Source organism: Acomys minous (genome assembly GCF_964271855.1).
Source record: "Acomys minous genome assembly, chromosome: 14".
Taxonomy (NCBI): Eukaryota; Metazoa; Chordata; class Mammalia; order Rodentia; family Muridae; genus Acomys; species Acomys minous.
In genome coordinates this window covers 98,508,334-98,536,307 of record NC_140496.1, presented here as the reverse complement: position 1 = coordinate 98,536,307, position 27,974 = coordinate 98,508,334, and the positions used below count along the sequence as shown (strand labels likewise).

The 27,974-nt window shown below is 43.1% G+C and overlaps 1 long non-coding RNA gene across 1 annotated transcript; it reads left to right on the top strand.

Moving 5' to 3' along the window:
- On the top strand, positions 1-27,492 carry LOC311582715. The gene is made up of 4 exons (XR_014774207.1): positions 1-81; positions 154-285; positions 2,640-2,733; positions 27,246-27,492. It is a non-coding gene; the product is annotated as an uncharacterized lncRNA (long non-coding RNA).
- Positions 27,493-27,974: the final 482 nt, after the last annotated feature.

Here is a 27,974-nt window from a genome sequence, read left to right as displayed (position 1 = left end):
CTTCCTGGAATCATCAGGAGCCAAGATGTCACTATTTCTTAAGTGATAATAAAGGCGTCATCGAGGGGGCGATTTTGGCAGGTGAGTCATTCGGCTTACTGTTATTTACAAATGCCTTCCCTCTCTACGAGGTCTCTTAAGTTCTCCCTCCAGCCCTCATTTATTTTACAGGGATTCTGTGTAGCTGAAGTAATGCCCGTGGATGTTGCGTACATAACGTTCAACGGACTGATACAATATTACAGAAATAATTTAATTGACGATCTGTAATGAAAAGAGTGTGGGGTAAGTCGCTTGGGTTGCAATTTCTCTCTGTATTTTTACATTGCCAGGGACAGTGCTGTTGACATGAATAGGCCAGTATTGATTTCATTTAAAATTTTCAGCATCTGAATGATGTGGGCAGTGATCTGTGGGAAGATACTGTGGCATCCCGGCATATCCCCTGCTAACAAAATACCATTTTAAAAGGATTTTTCTATTAGAATTCACAAAGAGAGAATGAAAGGGGTTGTGAGAATGCAAGAAGTTTTTACTGACCGAAGAAATATGAAGTCACCGTCTTCATTTTACTCTTAATTAATTGAATTATTGGACCTTATATAATCTTCTGTTAAATGCCTAAAAGAAAGCAGGCAGGGCCCTGGAGGTGGTTGTATGGCGCACTTTGTTTTCTGATGGCAATGACTTCAATGACCCTCTGAGAAGGCCCCTGATGGTGCTCTCACTCCCTCTAGAAATGGATTTCAAATGCGACAGTGATTCCTTAATGCCGCCCTATTAACAGGTTCCAATTCAGTGGCTAGAAGTTACCATTGTCTGACAATAGTAGCACAAATTAGATTTTCAAACTTTCCAAGATGCAGTTTCTCCTGATGCCCGAGTCTGCCAGTCACATAACAAAAGGCTGAAGAGAGACAGATGCTGGCCAGTAGTGTAGGAGAAGCTGGGGTTTGTTTTGTTTTGAGTAGCTCCCCCATGGTAAATTGGGAAGTGAGAGTTTGGGGTGCTTTGTTTATTTGTCTTGGAGGCAGGTTTCTGCAGAAATGTGAACAGGGACCAGCCTTCGCTTCTGCCTTCCACAGGCCCAGCCTCTCAAATGGGCAGGCTGGGATGGGCAGTGGTCCCACCCCTGTAGGACTGAAAGCCACCTGGCCAGCAGTGTCGGGTAGAGCCAAAAGACCTGAAAGGCACGCACATGGGAAGATCTCTCCAGATCCACAGGTGGTGATAGGTCTTCTCTTTGTAGTGATGTTGTATTGTGCGTTTTCTGAACTGGAGAGTTCTCCTGCTTGCTGGCCAGGCAAAGAGGAGACTGTCAACTTCTAGTGAATGGATCCGTGAAAGAGTCTATAGCCATCCAGTGCATTTAAGAAGGGAAGGGACGCAAGCTCACTGCTTGTTCCTGTAAAGGAGAGAGGGGACACCTAGACTCTCTAGCTTCAGTGTGGCAGTTAAGCAAGAAACGGGCAAGGTGTAGATGAAGCCAGAGAAGGCACACTATGAATTCTGGGTCTCACTCAAGAAGAGCAGTAAGGCATGAAGATATTATACATCAACAGACACACATATAGTTGGTTTTTCGGTTTTTTTTTAGGTTTTTTTTTTTGGTTTTTGGTTTTTTGAGACACATATAGTTCGTAAACACATTCAGATGTGCCCAATAAAAGCAGTGTTGATGTTGTTGTTGGTATCATTAGTATATAATCTTGGCTGTAAGATTCTATCTGAGTAGCCAGATTTTGAAAATATTACCTGATGTTGGCCATCTGCAACTGTGTTGGGGCACATTCTTAGCTATCCTGGGTGGTCTGCAGGTTGGGCATGCCTGCCTATATCATTTCCACAGACTTCAACAAAGCAATTTTCATTTAAAATAAACAGATTGGTAAATTGAGATGAAGCAAAACATGACACCAGTGTTGTATCTTGCTGAGAAAGGCTTTCTGAGAGTCTCTTGTATGGAGACAGGTACTGGTGAGGCATGTCTTGAGCTCAGAGAAAGGAAGATAATAGTATCCTCCCAGTGGAGTCACAGATTGAAAAAGCCAAACCATCACCACCACTACCACCACCAACAACACCAACAACACCAACACCAACAACAAACAACAACACCGGAAACATCTCTGTAGGAAGCTTTCCTCCAGACCATTCTATTGAATGAAGCCACCCTCAAATTGAGGCTTGCCATCTGTGCCCAAGTGTCCCCTATAGTAGCCTACCACTGGGCCCCTTGTTACCAGAATGAGAGACAAAGCCTGTGGCTACACACTGAGAGAGTCCAATGTTATTGTTCAACACCGGAGGGAGAGTGCCATGGTACCTTATGAACTTACATCCAGGGGCGCGGGCATCCTGGAGTTCCTCCTGAGCATCCAGCCAACCTCACCCAAGAGATTGGAGATTGGATAGAGAGCCCAAAACAAGGAAACCTGGAATGTATCACCAGTTCTCCAGAGACAGCAGATCCCAGGATCCCAGGGCGTTCTCGCTACTCAGGACTGACGAGGCTAACTCTGCCCTTATTCAGAACCCCAGTTCTGATGCGCAAGCTTGCGACTTCATTGTTGGAGAAGACTGACCGACTGAACAGAAGAGAGCAGGGAGGAACTGTGTTGGCTACCATCTCGTTTCAGATGCTTGGCAAGGAGCTGGCTTACCTATCTGATGAGGTCTTCGTTTCAGTCTTTGAAATCTACTGGAATGCAGAGGAATCGTTTGAAGAGTTGGGTAAGGAGCAAATTAGATTACCTCATGTCTTCTATGCCTTGCCACACTGCTGGGCAGCAAGCTTTTCCCCAAATGACCGTGATCTGCCCCGTCCCCTGCAACCAGATGAATAAGAACCTCCATCAGAGCAGTCTACACAACACTTCTGCCTTGAAACAGTCCACATGTTGTTTTCTATGTTGGGAACTGCTTATCAGCTTCTCCTTGGGGTAGACTAGTACACCTCAGTGATCTGGGGAAAGGGCAGACATATTAAAGTATATTGTTTCATTATGTGAGAAACATTTTCCCATTTAAAATTATATCAGGCTTGATTAATCCCGAAAGCCTCGCCCCCGCCCCTTCACTCAGTAATGCAACATATCTTTAATACTTTTTAAATAATTTATTTGGTCTCCCTTTTAACAGAGGCCATGCCTCATCCTAAGAGGTTTCAATGGCACATGGTATATAGTAATCACTTAGGAACGTTGCACTTTAAAATAACTTTCTTTTATTTAAGATAAGTCAAACAGAATATCTTTCATATTGTCAATGAAGCAGTAACCACAGGTTATGTAATACTTCACAGAAACCAGGAAGTGCTTTGAATGTTCGTGTGTGTGTGTTAGTCTCTTTAATGCTCAAACAAGACTTGCCGTCTCCCCACTTTATACATGAAGACACAATGCGGAGGCGGTGGAATGGCCACCCAGTTAGTAAGTGGTGAGGTGGAGCCAGTTACTGTGACTCTCTAGAGTGGGGATGGGTGGCTACCTCTAGCCATCCTGACTCTAGTAACTACCTGTGAGATGTACTGGCTGTCTTGACCTTGGTTATCTCACTTAGGGCAGAATCTGGATTTAGTCAAGTATAGCTCAGCCACACTCCAGCAGAACACCATGTGGACTTGTTGCCTGCCTCTAAGTTGCGGTCTCCGTATCATAGCATAGAGACTGAGCCCCACCTGTCTCTTACTGGGAAAGTGGGTAAAGCTTTGACCTGTGATGGAACGTCATCCAGATTGTTGGCACAGAGGATGAACTATGGACCTGCAGAAGGATCCATGCCCACATGGCCTCCTGCTGTCATGAGAGGCTGTGGGCTCTTCTCTGGGACCCTTGCTTGTTTCCTCTGTGACATTGGAGTGGGAATGACACTGATTTCCAGGCCATGTGGCTCGGTGCTTCTGGGGAGACTCTAAGAATATGCTGTGTCTCCAAGTGAATCATTGTCAGAAGTGAAACTGATTGGATCATGTCTGTAGTTTTGAAAACCTCCATAAACATCCAGGAAAGGGCTATCTTTCAGGGCCCAAGAGATAGCTTGGCAGGTAAAAGGACCTGTGTGGTTTGATGACTTCAGTTTGGCTCATGAAACCCACATGGTAGAAGGAAGGAATAACTCCTGAAAGTGGTCCTTGAACCGCCACAGAAGGGCTGTGGTACAAGCACATCCTCCACACTTATGCACGTAAACATTCACAAATAATGCATGTAATAAATTAAAAAGCAATTTATATTATAAATATAATTGGTGCTTCATTATATTTATAGTATTAAGTATAGTTAATAAAAAAGGATCATCACTGACAACTTTGATGACAACAGTGCTTTTTACATGCATACATATCTGCAGACACTATAATTTATTTTCTTTGTTGTGTACGTATATGCATGTGTAAAGGTTTGAGGTTGCTGTTAAGTGTCTTTCTGAATAGCTCTCCATCTTGTTTTTTGTTGTTGTTGTTTTTTGAGACAGCTCACTAACCTGGAGCTCCCTAATTGGCTAAACTAGTTGGCCAATGAGCTTCAGGAATATGCCTGTCTCCCTTACCCTTAAGGCTGTTAAGCCAGTGCTGCCCCTCTCCCTTTCTTAACACAAGTGCTGGAGATCTGAACAAATATCCTTATCCTGCTGCAGCAAGCACTTTAGCAGTTGAGCCATCCTTCTAGCCCTACACACTATATTTTCAGTAGTCAAAATGAGATCATACATACTGTGTGTGTTTACATGGTTTGTGTACTGAGTGTGTATAACCCTGGACACGTGCAGAGGACAGAACAGAAGGCTGTGTCTTCCTACCCTTTTGCAGCTTTTTGCCTTGAGACAGTGTCTCACTGAGCTGAAAACTCACTTTTTTTTTTTTTTCTAGGCTGGGTAGCCAGAGAGCTCTCAGGGTCTGCCTGTCTCTGTCTACTGACACAGGATTACAGGCTAGCACCAGTCAGCTCTTTTCTGTGGGTACTGGAAATTGGAACTTGGGCAGAACAGGTACTCATACCCACTGAGTGATCTCAGCAAGCCCATTTTATATATATATATATATATTTTTTTTTTTAAAGTGGAAATGAGACCCTACCCAACATGTAGCATTTTAACTTCCTATTTCACTTAATTCAGCTCTAGTTTTTCTTATCTCAATCCATGTCCTTCTTTAGAAGGCTGTTTCTGATTGGGCGAGGGTGAGGTTTGAGATGGCAGAGTCTAGCTCACCATAATAAGACTGTAAATGAATGGTCCTAGATAGCTGTCAAGAGCCATTAGTGTAACAAGATATCACTCCCAAGTCAGGGAAAAAAAAATCCCTTTGTCTATGTGAAGGCTGATCCTTTTCTATATTTGGGGATACATCAAAGGGGAGGTTTGTGGTAGTCTGTCTCGTTTTCTGCTCAAAACTTAGAAAATTGCTTGATTTAAAATGCAACTTCCCTCTCCTCCTTTCCATTTGTCATCTCTGAAACATGTTTTAAAAAGTGTTAAAATGAATAGGGAAACACTCTGAAATATAGTAATAATATTTTAGGTGGATAAAAGCATATCCTGGTAGAGAGACAAAAAATGTACAAATGGAAAGAAAGAACAGGGCTGAGGCCTTGCCTGCAGTCTCAGATCTTTCTTAATTTAACAAGTTGAGCACTTTTGAGGTTTGTGACTGTACTGATGTGGAAACCAGGGAAACAGTTGTTAAGCATGTTGTGTGAGGCCAAAAACACGGGCCTTTAAAGAATGTTTTCTATGTCTTTTATTTTGAACTTTTTTTTTCTTTTTTCACATTTTGAAGTCTTTCCTGGTGGCTAAACCTTAATATTCTCTGACTCCTGGAAACACAGGCTCCCCTCCTACTCCTGGTATCCTAACCCTCCAGCTTTAATTAATACTGTACAATAGAATTCTGACTCCACAGCCTAGCCCCCATCAGCCGTAATCTTGTCAACATTCACGAGCCAAACAGAAACACACACTTCTTCTCGCCATCCAGGCACTTGCATCTATTATCAAATTTCCAGAGAAACCCTGTTTTGCACTCCCATTCCCCTTCCTTCTCCTCTGTTTATTTATTTACCAGTCATATTTTTCCCCACAGAAAGGCAAAGTGAGGAAGCCTTGCAAATGGAATCTGGGAGACTCTAAAGGCAGATGCCTCTGCTCTCTCCCAGTTGCTGTGTGTGGCCTGACAGAGAGGGTCTGTGGCTTCCCTGAGTACAGCAGATGAGAAAGGGCTTGTGCGCAGGCAGCCACTTTCACACACATAGCTGGGTGCAGCTCTGCAGAGTCCGGAGTGAGTTTTAAAGCTGCTCCTCTCTATCTGTGCAGAAGGCGTATATCATAAGCTGCTGTGTTTGGCATAAACTTCTGCTTAAGGGTTAAGGCAAATATACTTAATGTAAGTATTCAAGGGCCACATTAGTGCCTATTGTTGTGTGTGTGTGTGTGTGTGTGTGTGTGTGTGTGTGTGTGTGTGAGAAGAGGGAAAGGGAGGGAGAGAGAACATTCCTGTGATTGTAGAAGTAATATACACACTTACACCACTCTGTCCTCATATCCCACATCACAGACCTCGGTCCCATCAATGGGATAGCCAAAATTCAGATAGTCAGAATCCCCTTACAGATATAGTGCAGTGAGGCATTGTGCTGTTCATGCAACTATAGCTATTACATGTCATTCCTTGCTGGCTGTTGTGGCACATGCCTTTAATTCCAGCACTTAGGTGGCAGAGGCAAGTAGATCTCTGTGAGTTCAAGACATGTCTGGCCTATATAGTGAGTTCCAGGACAGTCAGAGCTATGCAGAGAGCCCCTATCAAAACAAACATGCATACAAACAAACAACAAATGACACAATCCCATGTTACTCCTTAAAACCTAACCATCATTTTTAGTATTCTAGCATAAAGGTCAGCTTTACTTAAACGTTCTTTCTTTTTCCTCCTCCTCCTCCTCCTCCTCCTCCTTCTTTGTATTACTAAATACAAATTGTATGTAGTATGATAAGTTAATAGAAAAAATTGTATATTTCTCAAGTACAAATAAAATTGCCATTTAAAACCTTTAACTCTAAGTTCCCTGGTTCTCTGGTGAATGGAATTTTGTCATTAATGCAGCATTAATGGGGTTTTGCATTGAATTGCCTTCTGGGGTTTAATATGCCTTTTAGAGCAGCTAGTGTTTGACTGCATGTTCAAACACGGCATGTATTCTTATGAGCGATGTGAGATTCAAATAAACACAACGAGTGTGTTCATTTTGATGACCTCCCCATCACACATTCAAATAAACACAAATGTTCTCAAATGTATAAAAGCAGCTGTGTTTATGTCAACGTGCAAAGCACCAGATATATACATTCGGATTCACTCATCTATCTGGAACCATGTACCTCCTTGCATCGTTAAAAATTTAGTGGAAAATCATGCACGGGGCATATGTAATGTGCAATTTTCAACCATACACACATCTCTAAACAAATTTTCTTCAAGCATGTTACTGACATTTATTCTAATTGAGGATGAAGCCTACAGAAACTTTGAAGTTTTTTGAAAACAAAACAAAGCAAAATGTAGGTTGCTACTAGAGGGCAAAACACATCTGAAACATTCTGAAAGCTCTAGAAAGTCACCTTCCCTGATGGCCGAGCAGCTTTCTAGTCCTTTCTCTTCCTTCCTTTCCGTCTGTTGCCGCTTCTTTAGGCCAGTCTAACAACGTGCTTGCTTTTCTACCCCCCCTCCCTCCTTGTTATTTTTTCTTTCCCCTCTTTTTATGCTACCTCAAGTTATGTTTTGTCTTGTTTGCTTTAAATATCATAAATGTGAGACAAACCTGTTTCTTAGAACCTCAGTGGAGAAGCTCAAAAACAAATGCCTGGTTAAGCCACACTCTCTGTGTGAGAACAAACTTTGGATTTGTATGTCAGACTAAAACAACACTTCCATCTTGGCTTTCTTCACATCTAAGTACTGTTTGCCACTCTCTGGAAAATGCTCAGCCTTGGATCTGCTGGCAGACAGTGGTAAATAGAACAAAAATAAGATACTGGGAGGGAGACATAGCTCACGTGGTAATGTGCCTGCTGCAGAGGCCTGAGGGCCTGCGCTTGGATCCCAGCACATTAGGTAACAGCAGGTTTGGTGTTGTGTACCTGTAATCCTGGAGTTGGGGAAATAGACACTGGAGCGTGGATCCCTGGGGCTTACTGGCCAGCCAGTTCAGATAATCAGGGAGCTCTGGGTTTAGCCAATGGCACTATGTAAAAGAAATAAGGCAGAGAGCAATTGAGGGAGACCCCTGAGGTTGATCTCTGACCTCCGTGAGCATACAGGTGGGTCAGCACACACACAAGTACATACAAAGATACACGCATATAGGCACGCATATAGTCACGCACACACCCACCACTACCACCACCACCACCACCACCACCACCACCACGTAAGGTTGAAGGAGATCAGCTTCTGGGTCAGAGACTGCTCAGAGCCCAGTCTATGCTTTACTTGATGTGACTCTCCGATACTCTCTGAGGTAGGCACTGTCCTTGTCCTCTTTCATGCATGAGGTGACTTTGAGTTTCTCTAGGATATTGAACTAGTTGGTGGTGGACCCACATGAACAGGCAGGTTCTAGACCTTTCTGCTTGTAAAAGACTCTGTAAATCCAAATATTTACAGGTAATCTCCGCGTTTTTAAGCGTTAGCCAAAAAATTCAAAATGTTAAGATGTTGTCAGCTAAATAAAACCCATCTGGTGGCTGGATTAAGCTCCAAGGCTGCCAGTTTGCTCCCTTTGATTGAAGGCATGCACTTCATAGTCTTGCAGAGTTGCAAAGCCTGCTGGGTAGGTGAGTCAGAGCCAGAGGACACGTGTTCACATCTGGCTCTGCCTAGTTCTGATTACATGGCACTGGACAAGCCTTCCATCTCTTGAGTGTTTCCTCACCTGTAAGACAGAGCTAACCCCTGCTGTAAGTCAGGTAGGAGGATGCACCCACGATGTAGGAATGTGGGCACCAGCAGAGCTGAGCTGGCCTCACAGCTGACATGACTTCTTGCCAGGCATGGGAATGGGAGAGAAGAGAGAGGGAGCTCTGCCAGTCTCCAACCCTTCCTCTCAAGTGTAGACCACAGAGAACAAGCCCAGCTCTGTCCGCTGCCTGTGCCCTGGTAGGCCGCAGAGGCTTTGCCCGGTTCAGAAGGCGCACGGGAAGTCCAGTTGGCTGTTTGCCATTGTAGAGCTTCTCGCGCCCAGATGGCAGCTATAGATTCAGTCCTAGGGTGGTGGCTGGGCCTCCTCCAGCCCTGTTCAGGACAGAGGGCATGATGTGACCCGACCTTGGTCTCTGCAGAGTTCTGAGCAGTGTACCTTTCTGGTCACTGGCAAACCTGAGGACCTTTAGGGTTAGAAAGAGTTCTACTTCCAGTGGAAGCCCAGAGGCCTGTGGGAACCTGGGAGAAAGCCGTGGGCTCTTTGTGAAACCTCACGTGCTGGGCTGCTGGGCGGAACCTCCTTTCAGGTGGGACCTTTACAATCTGGGGCTTTTTATTTTTTTATTTTTTATTTTTGTTTTTTATGGAATCCGGTGACCTTTTAGGGGAGCGGCGGCTCCTTCACAGCTCACGTCTGCTGAAGTTCTGGTCCTTCTTGTCTTATGGTCGGTTCCACACAGGGAAGGCACTTGAGGTGGTGAGGGTAATGAACATCCAGCCCCATGAGATGACAGGATGGACGGTTTCCCCAGCAGCTCCAACAGTGGTCACGATAAGAATAATCAATACAAATCAGGGACAGGCTTCTGTTTGAACGCACTTAGTAACCAGATCTCTCATGGGCAAGTAAGTCCGGAGGACAGCCCTGAGCTCCTAAGCGACCAGGCACTGTTGTGAAGGAACAGTGTGTGTGTGTGTGTGTGTGTGTGTGTGTGTGTGTGTGTGTGTGTGTGTGTGTGTTCCCTTTTCTCTTAGGGAATTCTATAACTTCCTTCATTCTTCGCCTCTCTCATATTACAGAAAGGAGGTAATTTTTCCTGGCCATTTACTAAAGCTCATTAAAGACTGAACAGAACAAACAATGCTACTCCTCTGAGACTACCATTCAAAGTCACTCTGCAATTCCGTGTTCTACTACTTGAGACAAATTAATTATTCCTTAGTGAAAGTGTATAACTCCTATTCTTCATTTTTTGGGGGAGGTGGGGAATAATAATGGAAGTTTCTATCTGAGTGAAAAGCTGCCTGTGCTGAAGGGAAATAAGGGGGAAAAATGCATGTTCTGAGAGGGGTAAAAGCAGTTATTCTAATAATAATTCCAAGAATATTAATGTCTTCTTAAAGTAGATTGCCTTCACATAAACACAGAGTTTGAAGCAACGGAAAGCTGGTTTATTTATTAATCATTCCAAATGTGTGTTCTTCTAAATGAACAACTGCGTGATCAACGTCGCCCCACATATTCAATTTAGTTAAACAGAAACTGGCAAATGTCTCTAAACTTTTGTAACCAGAGACTAATTTGTTTAACACATTTAAAATGTTATATTGATGTAAAGCCCCACATATTAAACTTCAAAGGGAAAAGCTCCTGAGAGTTCCTTCTTTTAAAAACTCCACGCTGGAAACGAGATGGAGCAGAGGCTTATTCCCCCGTTCTGTTTTGTTTTGTTTTTAAACACGAGGTGGTCTCTGGGCCCTGGCCTCATCCTCTGCACTGTTTGGTCATCTGCAGAACAGCAAGTATCTTGCTGTGGGGACTGCAAGGCGATGGGTAAGAAAGGTCTAGTGTTTCCCTTTCATCTCTATTAATTAATCCTGGCTCCGTTTGCCCAGAGTACGTTGCCGTTGACATCACCTTTTCCTTACACTTTAAGGAGTCCCAAGAGAGACCCAGTGCAGAACAAAACTGGACAAAGAGTACATTTGGTAACCATTTTATTTCTCAATTACGAACCCAAACGTATGGAAAAGATTTGCAGCGCTATCCGATTTACACAACAATTATGCTTCAAAAGTTTAGAAATAAATAACTTTTCTCTTGGACTCATTAGTTCCTCTACCAATTGTAATTGGTGTCAACTAACGAGTTTGCTCTGTGGCTTGCCCTTAATTACTGATAAAGGCTAAATTGCAACTCTAGCCAATCAGAAACTAGTTTATTCATGAGAGTATAGTATTCTTTTAAAAGCTCTGTTTGTCCTAATAAGTGGCTTTGTGTTTGACTGAGCCCTTCCATAAGCCCCCTTAACATAAGCAAAGGACTCTTAATAAAGATATACAGTGAGGGAATACCATTACAACTTCCATTCACAGATGAAACAAAGGAAAAACGGTTTGGAAATCTCAAATGTGTACATCCCAAGCTGGCCAGGCCCTGAAATCCCATCCATCTGGTGGGAAACAGATATTAGTGGCCATGAGTCCAACACTGAGAATTGGTTTCATCTCTCAGTGTCAAGAATTTTGTTGTTGTTGTTGGTTTTTATTTCGTTTTTTTGTTTTGTTTTGTTTTTTGTTTTATAAACTCTCCCTAGCCTTCTGATACAAAGAAGCCCAATAGAGTCACAAGGAATGCTAAATCCTAATGGCATAAGCAAAGGTTGGCCGGAGCCAAAATCCCACATTAAAAATAATAGGCATTCTGGAAACAAGAGTGCTAAGAGATAGCATGTGGCGGGACCATGCCTCAGGGAGGCCTTGAAACAGGAAGAGCCTAATTGCAGACCCGTCATCCTACAGACAGCCTCTTCTGTAGTGGTGGTGTCAGAAAACCGAAAATACTTCCTCGGGATCATGGGAAATCCTGAAGCTCAGTTCTCACTTTATGATAATTAAGGTGCTTTTGACTGTGGCTAGAACAACAGAGGGGCATTGATTTCCTCACACAGCAAGAAATTAGAGACCGGAAGTTTATGTTTAGATTAATTCAGGCCGCACCAACATTGTTGGAGTGACTGATTCTCACTGCCTCTCTAATCCCTTTGCCAGTCCTTGTGGTTGCCAGATGGGGCAGGCAGGAGGTCCGGCCATCTTTCCTCACATTACATCTAAAGGCAAAAAGAGAAGGTGGTAACTCCCCATTACTTTGTTTTGATAAGAAATAAGGATATCTTCCTTGAAGAAGCAGCTGTTGACCTGTTCCTAAAGCTCACTGGTCAGATTGGGGTCATGAGCCTACTCATAAACAGTTGCTGGTGAACGCTGCTTCACGGTTAGGCCAGTCATGACTTACTTCTGGTGGCTACGAGGGTCCTATGTGTCTGTAAAGCCTTGACAATTTGACACCTGACCAAGCCAACACTTCACGAGAGTGGAAGGTGGTAAACAGCCTGTCACATAATTAATCCAAGGTAACCATCCTCAGAGACTTTGGTCAGAAGGGAAAGGCAAAGGTGTGAATCTGGAAAACAGAGCTACGCATGGCGTTCAGTCCATTGCTGTTTCTTGCTCAGGTGCTCTGACAAATCACCCTTCAGTGAAAGGGGTTGTGTCCCAAATTACAAGGGGATGGTGGACAAGTGATGAGGCAGGGAGCAGCCAGCGCACAAGTGTAGGCTCCGACATCATCTGCTGAGTTCCCCAGCCTCTACTTCTACCTGGCAGAAGCTCCTCAGATGCTCTTCTTACTTTGGCATTTGACCGCTGCCGCCTACACATCATTTTTGTGTCTTTAGTGTCCAACCCACACAAATGGCAAAAATTCTCCCCCTTCCAGATACAGCTTAGCCTTTGACTCTTTCTTCTCAGACTGGCTTTGAAGGACCAGACCCCCTTGTGTGATTTGCAGCGCCTTCTCTGTTCCTGGAGCTGGTATTTATTGTCGGCCTGGCCTACTCCGTGCCACGCACTGTGGAAAATGCTTTATTCACACCTAGTGGCCCTCTGCTGTTGGTTCTTTATGGCCTTTGCTCAACAGCTCTTGGTGTCTTCTGGCTTTAATAAGGAAAGCAAAGTGGCTCTCTGGGATAGAGGTGTTCCATACTTAGTTTGCTTGACTGTGAGGCTGAGGGTAGGCCTAGCCCCACAGGATCACCATTTCTGTGACTAAGGAAGCCTGGAGTTTCCCATCACCACCCACTCAGGTTATAAGCACAGTGTCTGTATATGGCAGTGAATGAGAGGAAGCCAGCTGGGTTAGTTACCACAGCTCATCTTGGTTTGGAGGTGAATGCCAATGGAATGTTTAAGGACCTTTTCTGAAGGCAACTGAAAGGGTTTTCTTTGCCTTTAACCACAGAATGAAGAAGCACACGGAGAGACCCAGAACTTGGAGGACCATGTGGAGAATTCTATTTCTCCCTAGCATCATTATCCCTTAAATATGTGTTCTGTAGTGATGGTTGATCTTTTATGCGTGTGATCAAACTGTGTTTACCCTCCCAAGGTTGATGAGCAGGCGGCTCTGGTGTTGGAGAGGAAAACTATCCAAGCAGTTGATGCCTTTCCTCACTTGGCAGCGTCCTTATTTGGTTTAGGAAGTCTTCGGTGTGTGGAACTTCTTGAAGACAGGAGAGAGTATTTCATAACTAATAGCATACAAATGGCAGACGTTTGGGCCATCACAAGATGGACTGCCACAGCAAAGACAGTACCAGCACCGCTGACTGAACACGTCCCAAGCAAGACCAGCCTGGCTGTGATGAGGTTTGGAATTTTTATCTGACAGTAAAAAGAGTCTTGGCAGATACTGCTTATTACCCAACTACCAGCCATTTCCTTGATCCCACATCTCCACTCGCCCATTTTTGATGATTTTTTTTTCTTTTTTTCAAGGCAGAGTTCTGTTCATTCCAGAGGAACATTTCTCTCATCCAGCCCAAAGGTTTAGTTGTGATTGGTTTAAGGGCAAACACGTGACCTAACTATTTTTTTTCCTAATGAAACCTGGTAGAGTCAGATGAGCATTTCCTTCCCATGATTCATTTCCAACCATTCTAACTTCTTTGAGGCATTTATAGATGTTACTGGTATCTCTTCAGTATTTTCCTCCTGTGGTCTCTATTGCCCTCCAACTTTACTGCTTTCTCTTTGGACACTAGACTCACTATTTCTCCTCCTCATGACCTCTGGATCTGGGGTAAACCAAGGCTTACCTGTTGACCCTGGTTTTTTTTTTAACCTCCCTTAGTCTCATTCGTGATTGTAGTGTTGTCTGCGTGCCTAAGATTTTTCACATTCATTTCTATGGCTGAGACCTCTCCCATGAGTCTAGAGTCTAGATTTTCATATCTAACTGACTTTGAAAATTGATCACGGAGATGTTTAATGGGATCTCAACCTTATGTTTAGGCACAAACAGAATGTTGACTTATCTCTCTAATGCATTCTTCTTTGGCTTCCTTGTTTCAGGAAGATTGACTGCCTTTTGCTTGCTCCTGCCTACCGTCTAGATCAGCCCTTCAGTGTTCAACCTCTGAATATTCCCTTCAAAATCTGTCTGCAGCCTGCTGCCTCCCACCACTTCCATTGTCTGACCTGGTCCACCTTCACTTCTTTTCTCAGTCAGAACTCCACGGTGATCTCTTTCTTACTTCTCACTTCAGCTTTTTCCTCTAAACCACCAGGGCCAGTCAGCATTGTTTTTTAACTCTATCAAAAACAAAATAAAACAACACAAAACTGAGATTCAAGCAAGCTAAATTGATTTCTCTCTCACATCAGTTTGAAAACAACTTCTCAGTGTTGTTTTGTCAACATGTGTTGTTACTAGGAACCTATGCTTTACCAGTCTGCTCCATCAGCCAGGACTTCATTCGATCACATGACTTCCATCTTCAAGGTCATCTTCTGAGGAAGCTTTAGCTACCAGGTCCATATTTCACATCCACAGATGTCCCAGCAGGACAGGCAAAAGGGAGCTGTGGCAATATGTAGGTGCTTTGCCCGGAGCCTCTGCATTTCCTCTTGCATTTTATATCTTCAATAAAATTAAAACAGTATCTATGAGGCTGCAGGGAAGTTTAGAAAATGCAGTCTTTAATTCCAAGGGACAAAATACACAGCTTAAGTTAGGGGTCTATTTCTCAGAAGGAGGCACAGGTCTAAGGATAGGCTAGATTTCTGCCTTTACATTTTTTAAAACTCAGTTTCTTCCCAAAGGAGAGTTAACCTTTAAAAAAATTAAATCAGATTACAATGCTTTCTAATAGCTTTAAAAAAAATCTGTGTGTGTGTGTGTATATGTGTGTGTGTGTGTGTGTGTGTGTGTGTGTGTGTGTGTGTGTACATGCTTCTGTATGACTGCAGATTTGCACATGCCAGGACATATATGTCAAGGTCAGAGAATAATCACAGCCATTGGTCCTCAGCTTCAGAGTTTCTTCTTCTTCTTCTTCTTCTTCTTCTTCTTCTTCTTCTTCTTCTTCTTCTTCTTCTCTTCCTCCTCCTCCTCTTTTGATTTATTTATTATGTATACAGTATTCTGCCTGCATGTGTGCCTGCAGGCCAGAAGAGGGCATCAGATCTCATCATAGATAGTTGTGAACCACCATGTGGTTGCAAGGAATTGAACTCAGGACCTTTGGAAGGGCAGCCAGTGCTCTTATCCTCTGAACCATCTCTCCAACCACTACGTTTCTTATTATGGATGCCATATATTACAAGCTTTATGGCCCATGAGCTCCTGGGATTTTCCTGTCTCTGCCTTCCATTGTGTCATAAGTGCACTGAGATCATAGAGATAAATTCCACCATGCTTGACTTTTATGTTGGTTCTGGGGAGTCTCATTCAGGCTTCACGCTTTCATGGCAAGCACAGTTCCTCACTAAGCCATGTCCTCAGCCCACCCAATGGCATCTCACTGTGCTCAGATTCTAAGCTATGATTGGCTCTATCTGTCTCCAACATCTTCCTTAACACTCTCTGCCCTAGGAACAGTAGCTTTTGCAGAGAAGACCCACTTTTGTTCCCATCAAGAGCTTTGTATTTGCTACATCTGAAATGCCTGGTTTTCAAACCTTGGCTGGGTTCATCAGCTGACTTCAGTCAGGCCTGTGTCTTGATTGCCACTCTTTCACATGGGGACTTTAGCTAGTATCAAACTCCTCTGGGATGCTAAAGAACTTTATTTTGGGATCATCTACCCACAAAACATCCAACCCATCCTACAACACTTACAATTTTAGTGTACAAAGACATATGCTCTGAATGTTTTCTTTAAAAAGATTTATTTCCAGTTTTACATGTGTGCTTGTATGAGTGTATGCCATGTATGTTTAGGTGACTGTAGAAGCCCAAAGAGGACCCCAGATCTTCCCCGGAGCGAGAGGTATAGGCTGCTGTGAGCTGCCCTACATGGGTGCTGGGAAACAAAATTGGATCCTCTGGTTCTTGATTGCTGAGCGATCTCTCTTCCCCCATAACTGAATTCCTGCAGTTTTCAAGTTAGTCACTAACTTCCTAATTGGGCATCTACATTTTTGAGTTTTGTAGTTTTGTTTTGTATTTTCAAACTCAAAAACGTACACGCATTGGACCATTTTTTCCCCTAAAATCTAGTGTGTAGAATCTTTCTGGGATGGCTATAAATTCTGCCTCAATCAAGAGGCTAAAAGTTTCCTGGCTAAAGGGACTTCTTTATTTCTAAATCTCCCTTAAAGATTGTTAACAAAAGTTCTAAGCCAGGCATCATTGCAGACATCTTTAATCCCAGCATGGGGGTAGGGCAGAGGCAGGAGGATCTCTCTAAGTTCGAGGCCAGCCTGGTCTACAAAGTGACTCCAGGACAGCCAAGACTACACAGAGAAACCCTGTCTCAAAAAACAAAAACAAAAGTTCTAGAACCCATGTTACTGTTACTGTAAGTTGAAAGTCCAACAACAATTTGAACAGGGCTTCTTCACTTTGGCAATGTGGACTTGGGGAGTAATAATTTTTTTTAAAAAATAGATATACTAATTTTTGTTTATATGTCTGCCTGTATATATGTAAATATACCATGTGCATGCCTGGTGCCTGAAGAGGCCATAAGAGGTGCCAAATCCCCTGCAACTGGAGTTAGGATGGCTGTTAGCCTCCGTACAGGTGCTGGAACATTACCCAGATCCTCTGCAAGAACAGAAAGGGCTCATAACCTTGGAGCCATCTCCCCAGCCCACCTTCCTGTTCCACGAGGGACGTTTTTGTAGCATCTCTGGCCTTAACTTACTAATGCCAGTAGCACCCTCTATCCCCTTAGTTGTGATGGCCAAATGTGTCTCCAGGCATTGCCAAATACCTAATAGATACCAAAAATCTCCAGTTAAGAACCACAGGATTAGAAGTTAAAGACTTGAAGAACCATTTGACAAAGCTCACCTACCCATTGATTTTTAGGCTTCGGCACAGATTTTCTCAACCTGTGGAGCTTTGCAGAGCTCCTACTGGGGATTAGAACTTACAGCCTCCTACTTGCTCAGTGAGTACTCTACCACCAAGCTGTTTCCTACCTTCTGCGTATATTTTGCTTTGAAGCTAAGTCTTGTTAAGCTGTCAAGGCTGGCCTTGAACTTGTGTTCTACCTAAGACATGCCTAGGATTTGAGCTTTTCCTGCCTGGTTCTCTGGTGTGCCTGGGATCAAAAGGCCTGCACTGCCAGGCCTAGATGCACAATCCCAAATCTTAAACCTCAGCTTTGACACTCACTGGTCTTGAGCAAACACTTGACTTTTGGATTAAATGGAATTAATGATAAATCATATAGGCTCCTAGGTGTATAGAGAAAGTCACTTTGTAGAGGAAGTCTGGCCTGGTATCTGGCACACACGCAAGAAGGTTCAGTACTGGCTATGGTGTGTGTGTGTGTGTGTGTGTTTCCCCAAAATGGATTTGAGTGGAAAAAGCAACATTGTGGCTATTTCTGGCACACTTAGCCTATAAGAAGGAGAATCTTGTGTGTATGTTGAAGAGACAGGGTGCAGATGTCCTGTCTGTCTCGGTAATAGAAGGGAATTTATAGCTACTATGAAACATGACAACACAAGAGAACTGTCAAAGGCGCCTGAGCTCAATGTAAACTTGTAATTCCCACCATGGCTCTACCTGTTGCAGATAATTCAAAGTATATCCACAACCTGAGCACTCCTCACTTCCGGTGTCCCTGTGGTCCCAGCCACCATGGTCCCTTGGATGATTACTGCAAGATCTTCCTGCCTAGTGGTCCCCCTGCCTGCCACTCTTGTTTTGTGATCTTCCACACAGCAGCCAGAGTAAGGCTTTTGAAACAATGGGATCTTATCTCTTCATTCAAAATCCTCCAATAGCATCCTGGTAAAGTCCAAGTCCCTGTCTAACCTTAGCTTTATCCTCTAAACTCTAGGCCTTCTAGCCTCCTTCCAGTGTCTAACTGGAGTGAGTGCATGCTCCTCAGGGGCTCTTCATCGCTGATGTTTCTACCTGGAACTCTCTCTCAGAACTGTAGCTTCTGGGTCTCCTATAAGTCTCTGTAGCCATGGCCTCTCTGTCTCACCTCTGGGTAAGTTTATCTTGCACACACCACCACCACCCCACCCTGACCCAGTGCTCTCTCCCAATCTTCCTTTGCTTCATTCTCATCCATAGTATGGCTCACCATCTATGGTAGACTAATTTATAAGTGCCGCTCTGCTGCTGCTTCTCCAGAACTTCGAAGACTGCTGACATGTAGCAGGTGCTAGATAAATCTTTTGAATGGGTAGAATGGAAAAAGAAGAGTGAAAAAAAAAAAAAGCTTCATTGAGACCAATATGTACATATATATATATATATATATATATATATATATATATATATATATATACACACATATACACACATATACACACACACACACACATGCACATGATGCAGGTCATTCATTGCTTATGTCTGCCCAGCTGGCTTTCTCACTGTCCTGCACATCTGCTTATAACATCACTGACATGTATAACACCCCCGCAGTCCAGAACGTTTGCAGTCCTACCCATACAGAAGCATGATGCTTGATGAGGTGAGAAATTCATGACCGTTGGGCTCAAACAAAGTAGGCGGTCATTCCACTCTGGCTGCTCCACACAGGTCAAGTATGGGGAACACAACGAGACACCTGGATCCTCAGGTCTGTAATTTGCTCAAATGATCCTCCAGTCCCCACCCCCACTGTGCTGTGACAGTCAGTTCCTCAGAGTCATCCTGAGGCCTCCTATAGCCCCACAGTGCTCTTTTTGATGACACACTTCAAATCTGATAGATAGGCCTTCTGCTCACCATGATTCTGGCATTCATCCTATGGCTACATGCAAGTTGACTGGCATTTGTCACTTTTTAAGTTGTTTAGATTCTCTGCTCACTGTATAGTCTTGGCAGGAGAAAACCTCCCAGGCTCGATCTCACTTGAAAACCCTAAGAGCCTTGTTCCTTCCTCAGCTGTAGAAAGTAGGCTCCTGACCTGAGAATGAACACCCAGGGATTCTTCATAGATCAGGTGGCCCAAGGCAGTGTCATTCGAACCAAGACTTCCTGCTGAGAGACCATTGGAATTCTTATCTTCTAACTCCCTTCTTCTAACTCCTACTTCCTGTTGCCTTGGGCCTTTTTGTAATTCCCAGAAGTCCTACCTTTTCATGTACCTCCTTGTGCCTGATTGGTGCTATTTGTTACACCGCCCAATCCCAACTGATACATACTGAGATCACAGTTAGGAAACTCCAGCTTTTTTGCTTCAGGCTGTGCTAGGGAAAGTGACTAGACAATAAGGAAAAAAAAAGATAGAGGGGAAGGGTGGAACAAAACACCTTCTCGGACTTTTTCTAGCAGAATTTGAATTAGCTTTCCCGATAAAGTTACAGAACCTTGGCTGCTTAAAACAATTCCTAGCTATTATCTCCGGGTCTCTGTAGGTCTGGGAATGGCACAGCTGGGCTCTCTGCTTAGGTTCTCACCGGAGTAAAGTCATGGTGTCCTTTGTGTCTGCCATCTCATCTATGGCTCAAGATCTCTGGCTGTTGTCAGAATATTCTTAGAGCAGTGGGACTGAGGTCCACATTTCCTGAGTAGCTGCTGGCAGAGAACCTCCCTTAGCCCCTGATGGCTTTTCTTGGGGGCCTTCCCCACACATCCTATCCAAACAGACCCTCATGATGGCAACATCTTCCCATGCTAGCAGGACACTATCTCCTGCAGTTTTGAACATCTCTGACTTCCTCTGTCTCTGGCTTCCAGACCCTCTTTCCAAGGGTCTTTAGGTCAGGGTGACCCACTATCAAGAATAGGTTATGTGGGTCATCTGGTAACAGGGAGTGGCCATGTGTGTGGGGAGGGGCTGCTAGGAATTCCAACTTCCACGCCATTCCTGTTATTAGGCCCTCGGAACTTTTACCTGGACATTGCTGGACCAGGCAGAGAGCTGGCTATGGTGGCTAACATCTATGGGCAGAGCTTCTCACTATGTCACTCCCAGGTTTGCTGGGAATAAATGTATTGGTGCCAGCGTGAGGCCCAGCACTGTTTCTAGAATTGTTGAGACCAGTAGTAAACAGAGAGGGATGCTGGCTTTTGTTGTGGCTTCGTGTGTGTGTGTGTGTGTGTGTGTGTGTGTGTGTGTGTGTGTGTTTCCTTTTGAGGGCAAGTGGTATAGCTTTACAAAGCCACCTTCTAGGGCTGGAGAGATGGCTCTGTGGTTCAGAGTACTTGCTGCTCTTCCAGAGGACTCAAGTTCAATTCCCAGCAACCACGTCATGCTGCTCATAACCACCGGGGACTCCAGCTCCAGGGGAACCGACGGCCTCTTCTGATCTCTTGCGGGTACCCATGCATGAGGTATATATGCATACAGTCATATTCAAATACATTTTTTTAAAAAATGAAGCCTCCTCCTGATTGGAGGAATTATACAAGAAATATCCTGTCCTCTGAAAGGATGCCCTTTGGTCACAGGGCCCTGAGCCAACACCATTGCTGCTTTGCAACCTTCAGGGGAAAAATGACCATTCTCCATTGACACTTGGCAGAAATGAAGCAATGTAATTGCAACACAGCAGTGTCATAGGCTCCATGACACCTGCTTTGTCTCCCCCTTTATTTTCAATGAGGGCTCCCGCATTGTTGTGGTGGCATTAATCTAGCAGCAGGGAAGCGTCATCCTATGACAACAGTCTCGCCCATTAACATTATCTTTTAATTTTAAGATTATTTAGATGACTGCTAGAAGCTACTAAATTAAGACAAAATGAAGAAAGCACTATTTTCTCCCAGCCAAGTATTCAGTCATAGAACCGCCTCTGATCCTGAGTGCACTTGCAAAAGTGACACCATTATTTTTATTTCAGACTTCAAAATATTATTTGGGCGTAAGTTGAAATTTCCAGATATGTGGACATATTTTTAAATGTCATCTAGGAAAATAACCATTAAATTGAAATTATTATTTATATTACTTGCCTTATTCCGTAGTATATATTAAGAGTTGGAAATAGTGTTATTTTTCTAGGAGGCAATTGTTGTAGTAAATCAGACAATAATGAAATCACAATGATGAAAACTCGGTAAAGGAATAAAGGAAACATTTGTCTACTAGAGTTTACTCTGGGAAATAATTGAATTTGGAGAATGTAGCAACAACGAGACAGGAGGAAAACAAACACAAAAGTAAAACAGAGTTGTGGTGATGGGCGAATATTCTCTAATGTTCTGACAAGCTTCAAAGCGACACTTATACCATAGTGCACAGTGCCTGTGAGTTTTACATCCATACGGTACAAGATTTTCAAGTAATAACTAAGTTAGCTAATATTCATTGGATTCAAAAAGCCTCTTTTATCCTATGGGCTGTGTCTGATATTTAAAGAGATGTAAAAATCTTGCAGTATGCATTTTGTTCTCCTGCCCTGACATTCTCCAAAAGGAAAGGCTAGAGAGTCTGTAAGTGAAGGACACTGCATCTAAGCAGTTACAAGCCCAGTGATCTAACACATTGAGTAGTCGAGTGGCTCCCAGTCCCCACGAGCAAACCAAACACAAGGAATCCGTAGTCACTGCGTTAATAGACTCTCTGGAGGGGAAAGAGAAGAAATGCTTAAGTTGTGGATTCCCCCATATTGTTAATGTACTTCAAGCAGGCCATCAATATGTGTCCTATTTACTGATAGGCACAAAATAGGTGGAGGGAAATCAATCAAAATCCCCATCCATAAATTATCGTGACTTCTAGAAATTATCAAAACTTCACTGGAGTGTCATGTGCAGTCTTCCCAGCAATGAGTTATAGTCAATAACTCACCCCCTGACTGGACTGATAACAGGCAGATACTCTAATAACGCGTAGGATTTACTACCGGACACCAGCGGTAAGTAGGAATTCCAGTGCAGTGTTAACTGTTATCTCAGTGGAGAACAGCAATAAAGATGGGGGTGAGACATCTGGGTACAGTGTTGGGATAACTAAGCCCTACGATTAGAACAAACAAATCTTAAAGGTAGTATTGTCTTTGTTTTGTTTTCTATAAGCAAATTACTTCTATGGTAGTGGCCTATGATGATTCTTTCTGCCTACTGTCAGATAACACAGCAGATAGCTCATAAAAATGCTGAAAATAAAGTCAATTTTGTTCTTTGGTTCTTCCCCCAAATTCGAGAATGGCCTCACTTGAATATTTCATTTTAAAGAAAAATCTCTCTAAAAAAAAATCACCCAGACTAAAAGTCTTAAATATATTTTCAGTGATTTCTTATCATACAGAGAGATCAACAAATTTGCTTTCTCTGTCAGAATGTTTTGAAGCTAGAAAAGAAGTGGTGATTCATCAAAAACAATTTTATTATGAAATTTGATTTATGTTGAGAAATATAAATGACGACGTTATAATGTGTACCTCTGCGTGGAGGGAACACATTTTAGTCAATTGAGTTATCCAATTTTATTATTTTAAAAAATCCATATCTGGTTGTTCTTTTTATTCGAAAAAATTTATAGTGCTATATAGAGTAGAAATGTGTGTTTTTCAAGTCCACAGACAGCTATGGATTGTATTCCCCTAATTCCAGCAGAGTCATTCATTACAATGAGTAAATATTCTCATATTTTCATCAATTTCTTTGGTGAGCAAATAGGAACTAGTATTATAGTATTATTGCATATTTCATTACAAAACTGTACAGAGTGAAAAAAAGCTTAATTATATCAATACTATAATTAAAATTGACATGGAAGTTGTGGTGTAGACAGCTTAAAAATTCTGAATTATTAGCCTTTCTTTTTCCAAAAAAAACAGAGATAACAAAAGGTAAAATGAATTATCCTGTATGCTTAATTTTTGTTAATATATAGTTATTTCCTTTGTCTTGGAAAGAGGCAGTAGTTGATTTTAAATAGGATCACTGTTTTGACAGAATATATAATTTTAATATACTCAGTAGTGACCATCACACACACACACACACACACACACACACACACACATTGTCTGATCACCTCTGTACTCTTTTGTACCTATTATTAAGTTAAAAGTTCTACCTCGGCCGGGCGTGGTAGCACATGCCTTTAATCCCAGCACTCGGAAGGCAGAGGCAGGTGGATCGCTGTGAGTTCGAGGCCAGCCTGGTCTACAAAGTGAGTCTAGGACAACCAAGGCTACACAGAGAAACCCTGTCTCAAAACACCAAACAAACAAACAAACAAACAAAAAACGAAAAACCTACCTCAGTTTCAATAACTATCGCCTATTGACCCATTGGACCATTTAGATCAGTGGTTCTCAACTTGTGAGTCTTGACCCTTGTGGGGTCAAATGACCTGTTCACAGAGGCTGCATATCAGATATCCTGGGTATCAGCTATTTACATTATGAGTCGTAACAGTAGCAACATTACTGTTAGGAAGTAGTAGTGGAGATAACTTTATGGTTGGGGGTCACCACAACACGAGGAGCTGTATTCGGGAAAGGGATGGGGCAGCATTAGGAAGGGTGAAGGGGTCTGCATGGGCACACAATAGACTCATGCAAATGACACATTTATCACTTGTGCTTGGAGATTGCTGACAGGTTTACATACGTAGTCAGGAGAAGCCACTTTCCTTCAGAGAAATTGTCACCAAGGAGCATGTCCCTAAAATGGTTAAAGCCCTTTTACCCTTTTAAAGCCACACAGAGAAAATGAGTCTTTTTTTTTTTTTAAAATATTAAAGTTGCCTTGCCTGTCAGGGAAAATACCCCAAAGTTGCCCTCCCCACCCCATCACCTTTTCTACCTTTCCTGTCACTGCCACAAGTTTCACATGCCCTAACAAAATAGAAAAATCAAAAGCACAGTCTACATCTTCAATTATATTTCTAACTACCAAGGTCTCTATGCCATTTCAACAACATGGCTACTGTCTTGTTTTCTGCAGCCATGTTCTGTTTTATTTCAATAAGATTAATTTCTTCACCATGGCTTTAATTCCCTTATGAAGCAGAAGCAAGGCTCGAACTCTCAAAAACTGAGTGGCATTAATGGTTTGGTGGGATATATACCACATAATCATTGAGATTGTTTTTTAATGTTCCAATAAAACAACTGCTTATTCTTTTATCATGTGAACATCTCTCTCTCTCTCTCTCTCTCTCTCTCTCTCTCTCTCTCTCTCTCAAGACAGGGTTTCTCTGTGTAGCCTTAGCTATCCTGGACAGATCAGGGTGGCCTTGAACTCACAGAGATTGGCTGCCTCTGCCTTCCCGGAATTACAGGCATGTGCCACCACACCTGGCAGTTTGTTTTTTGAGACAAAATCTCATGTGGCTCAGACTGTCTTGGACTTTTCTATGTAGCTAAGGATGACCCTGCATTTTGGACACCTTCGAACACCTTCTGAGTGTTGGGATTACAGGGTGTGCTATCAGCTTTAAAAAACAAGTTCACTACTAACTCCTATTCTTAAAGCTCCAGCTTTCCCAGGCCCTAGTTACTGTACTGTATGCCCCACACCCAGCCAATAGACACACACACACACCACCTGCTTGTCTTCTGCCTCAGTTTTAAACTAGCTTCCTCGTCATGGCTACTATGCTTTGGAGTTCTAAGGGTCTCTCTGACAGCAGTGTAAAGATGGGCTGTCATTCTTGTAATGTTCTTTCTAAAAACCTGTCCTATCTCTTTTCTCTTTCCTTGACAGAGAACTGGGCACTTGTTTGGATGTTGCTGTATCAGGAGGACAGATAGAGCTTCTGCTGTCTGTGGACTCTTAGCAGAATTGTCAGTAGAGAGCACAAAGTCATGTGTGAGAACTTTGTTGAGAAGATGAAACATCTAGACAAATAAGTTCAGGGCAAGTAGGAAAAAATGAGGGTTTGATCTAGGATCCATATGGTTCCTATGCTCAATAAAACTCGGGAAACAGTTTGGGTCTTCTTCTTCTTCTCTTCCTCCTCCTCCTCCTCTTCCTCCTTCTCCTTCTCTAAAGTGTCAGGCTTCTATGTCTAACTTTAAGTTACTGGATGAATGATGGATGTGTGACATCAACAGGGTTTTCCCAAACCAACAGACATAATATGACTTTAATCTGAATTAGTTAATTTTACTTTACATCAGAATTATTTCTTGGAGCTGTTTTTTATTATTGTTTGAACACTTTTACTATACAGAGCATGAGTACCCTTCAGGAGCTTGTATGTGTTTACCGTTGTGTTTTTGTGTGCTTTGGATCAGCTGTAATAGACTGACAAGGGTTTCTCTCTCAGGCAGGGGCTTTTGAGATCTTTCTACCTGGGAAAGGACTGCTTAGAGTAAAGAATGCAGAAATAAAGACCACCCAGAGGTGGCGCTGTGGTTAAAGTACAGTGAATGGATTCACTTCCTACCCTACAGAGATGTTAGCCTCTATCACTTTTTATTTCTGTAACTGCAGTAACCAGTAACTAATGCTTTCTGGTAATATATTCCCACCCACTCCACTCTACTGGAATATATGTGCAGACTCCACACACAATTAAAACCACCTCTGAAAGCATAGGCCTCATGTAGCCTAGAGAAGGGTGTTATAAGTTTCATCCTTCCATGCCTTTTTCCTTCCCTCCACAAAACTACCTGGATCCTTAGAGAACCATTCAGTGAAAATTCAGTGAAAGCCAAGCACATTCCTACTTAAATTTATAACATTTCATTTTAGATTAAAATTTCATTTTAGCGTTGACACTTCAGGAAATACCATAACCCACTATGGCGCCATAAGTTATGTGTTCTGGTTATTTACAAATCAGATAAAAAGAAAAAAAAAAGGCCATATGGCTTGATTTCTTCTTCTTCTTCTTCTTCTTCTTCTTCTTCTTCTTCTTCTTCTTCTTCTTCTTCTTCTTCTTCTTCTTCTTCTTCTAGATAAGAAAGTGATTATACATGGAAACCGTCCTATATGATGTGTTTAACACAACAGTAGCCACTAAGATCTTGTACCAGCTGGGCAAGGCAGTGCAGGCCCAGAATCCCGAAGGTGGAAGTGGAGATATTTACTTGGAGACTGGTCTTAAAAACAAAAATCCCTGTTTACTTAGTATCAGTTGATTTAGATTATAACAAGTCGAAATGAACCCAGGAATATTAAATCGCAATGAATCGTTTCTTCATTTCCTCCTTTGAGGTTTTTTGTTTTGTTTTGTTTTTTTAATCTTTCCTAAATCGGTCGGCCTTCAACAAGCCCATCTGCAGCTGTTTTCTGTATAGGACGCTATGGTTATTATTTTCATGTCGATGGCTTTTTGTAAAAATGCTTTTAATATGTGCACAAGGTGAAGTGATCATAACGAAGGGCCGCTAAATACAAATCCATAAAGATAATTTTTAACCGTAACATGCTAGGAGTTCAAGAAGGTAGGATGAAGAAATAGGTATTTTTAACTGGCATTAAAACCATCCTCTGCCTGGTTTCATGGGCAATGTTTATTCTTTTGCCCTAATTTTGGCAGCTTAATAGAACCAAAATTCTGCATAGACACTAAGACTCTAGATGGCTTTTTGTTTTGTTTTGCCTGATTTTCCTTCAACTTCCTTTCCTCTCTAGCACCCAGGTCGGTAGGAAAGCTTGTCCCACAGGCTGGTTTTAGTTAATGATACTTAGCAGAAAAGCTTTGCACTTTCACGATAATTTCCAACAGGAAAAAAAAATCTCTCTGGAACTTACTATTAATAATCAGCCCCCAATGTTAACCTCAGATCGGAGATTTTTTAAACCTATTTGGCAGAGTGAAGTCGAATAACTAGATATTCAAGGACCTAAGCTGATCTCTGGCCCTGGAAAAGAGGCTCGGAAGCTAGTCAGCATACCTCAAATCTTGATTTCTACAAGAAATGACCAATTTTTCTTTCTCAGGGTTGAGAGCTAGCATGGTCTGGCAAAAGCTTGCATCGCTTTAGGGGGCTACAAGAGAGCTAGCATCTCATCCTCCACACCAAGGGAGAAAGGTGAGCAAACGCTTTCTTTCCCCATAAAGTTTTCTTCATCTCTGAAGCCCTGGGTGTGCTCTGTGTCCACAAGCATCTATGAAATGCCTGCTCCATCCAGTTTACACTGGGGTTAATGGGGGCAAGATGGGGTTAAGCAGGCAGTACTTAGGTAGGAACTGCTTCCCACTTTTCTTAAGGTTTAGAAAATCAGCGACCCGGCGAATTAAACAAAACACCCACTTTTTGCGACTGTGTGAAGGTCCACTTCCCTCGGGCAGAGTGAATCCTCCACCCTAACAGTTAGAGACCCATTTCTGGGAAAGTAAGAAGTTTCCCGAGGGTCTGCCCTCTGAGCTAGGGAAGGCGATCCCCAGAGGCCCGGAGGGGGGCGGGCTCCACATGTCCCCCGGCGCTGGGCAGGCAGGTGTGGTCCGGAGCCTGAGCACGCGCTCGCTGGCCGCGTCCCCCTCGCCACTCCGGGTCCCTCCACATCCTCCGACCCCAGCCCCCCCCCCCCCGCCTTCCCGGGCCGGGCCCGCTCACTCGCCCGCCTCGCTCCCCGCCCCCCGAGTCTCGTTTCAGTCACCCTTTGTCCTTCCCCGGATTGGCAGGTTTTATTATTCCGCCTGAACAATCCGGCCGCCCAGTGGCTGAG